This window comes from Chenopodium album, chromosome 15, assembly GCF_948465745.1.
Source record: "Chenopodium album chromosome 15, dcCheAlbu1.1, whole genome shotgun sequence".
In the NCBI taxonomy this organism is placed as follows: domain Eukaryota; kingdom Viridiplantae; phylum Streptophyta; class Magnoliopsida; order Caryophyllales; family Amaranthaceae; genus Chenopodium; species Chenopodium album.
In genome coordinates this window covers 5,440,260-5,442,064 of record NC_137848.1, presented here as the reverse complement: position 1 = coordinate 5,442,064, position 1,805 = coordinate 5,440,260, and the positions used below count along the sequence as shown (strand labels likewise).

Genomic DNA, 1,805 nt, shown 5'->3' with positions numbered 1-1,805 from the left:
TCCATGTATAAGGTCAATAGGTCACAACACTCGTTCATGCAACATAGAAAATCAGTAGTTAATACATTATTCAGTAGTACATAAAAAATCAATCCAAACACAAACTTAATATTACAAAGCTTGATAAAGTAAAATTACAAAGTGGTATGACCACTTAGCACCTTTATTAAGGCACTCTTTATTGTACAAGATCATAAATTTATTTAACAGCATGTCTGCATAGATAATGTTGACGTGAAAGAAATATTTTCACAACGTTAAATCAAGCTTTAGCAAAAATTCCTCTCATTCGCATTACTTCCACATGACTTAGGTAAGTAATTTGCTCAGCTATCTCAGCAGGTAAATTCCCACCAAACAAGGAGAATGTAGTGAGTTGAACTGCTGGATTTTCACTATTCAAGCTAACAAATGCAAGAGCTGGAGTAGAACCAGCATTTACCTGGAAATGAAGCATAGCTGTTGGGAATATCATGACATCGCCAACCTCTAACTGCTTATAGTACGCGGTGTTGTTTTGGTCCATAAACCCTGCAATGATTGTCCCTTTCACAACAATTATAATTTCTGATGTTCGGTGAGAATGAACTGGGATAACTCCACCCACGCCTAAATCTAACCTTGCCAAAGAAATTCCTAAACCATTTAACACTGGGAATGCTTCCACAAACGCTAGTGTAATGTTGTTCTTAAAAACACTTGAAGTGACTTTTTCACCACGAAATCCAGTGTAAATTAAACAAAGTCATCAACGGTAACATTAGTTGGATTTTTGCAAGCACATCCCTCAGGTCCCCTGGGGAGACTAAGATCTCCAACACAAAAATCGAGTTCAATGGCATGATTGAGACAAGCTAAAAGAGAGAAAATGAATAAAATTGGAACATTATTCATCTTTAAATTAAATCTAGAGATGCCAAGGGAAATTTTGTGCTAAGGATGGTATGTAGCTAGCTTTAATTAGTATTATGGATTTACTTTCTTGATTGTATGTCTTTGCAACAATTTGCAAACTATATATATAGAGAAAGCATGAACATGTAGTAATCATTAAAAAAATATTATGAAACTAAGATTTCATATAATAATACTATACTACCATTGTTTTTATATATAACAAAAAATACTATTCCGTTGATTAACCACACAAATTTTATAATATTTATGTGTAAAACGCTTTACCATCATCATTATAAGACCAATTTTGTGATTAAGCATGTGACCCTATCTAACTTGCTCTTTTTCCTTGGCCAACCCTTCTACAAAGTGATTTTATGATGGTAAAAGCCAGTTATTATTATCAAAGTCTATACCCTTTCTTAACTTGTTTCCCTTATTTAACTTTCAGCTTTTTTTCAACTTCTATCTAACAACGGTATAGGCAGGTCAAACTTTTATAAATAAATAAATAAATAATAATAATAATAATAATAATAATAATAATAATAATAATAATAATAATAATAATAATAATAATAATAATAATAATGTGAAATAAGTATTGTAGATTGGGTGTAAAGTTACTCTAAAACGATGATAAAATGTTAGCTATAACATTTACCAACCCTATGTGCTTCTAATTAACTTTCTTTCTATAGAAGGAATTTATAGAATATATTTAAAAGTGTTCTTAACGGTGCCATGAGGCACTCTTCACAATATGTATCACTATCAAAAGTATATGACTATATGCGCCACATAAGCTAGTCACTTCATTTAAAAAATAAAATATGCTTTGAATAAGATTCAAACCCAGAACATTTAATACATACAAGTGATACATTTACCATCTCAACCAAATTTTA

General features: G+C 30.9%; 1 pseudogene; it reads right to left on the bottom strand.

Annotated features, from left to right (window-relative positions):
* Nucleotides 1–262: 262 nt before the first annotated feature.
* Nucleotides 263–894, bottom strand: LOC145581703 (auxin-binding protein ABP19a-like; annotated as a pseudogene).
* Between the last annotated feature and the right edge of the window lie 911 nt (nucleotides 895–1,805).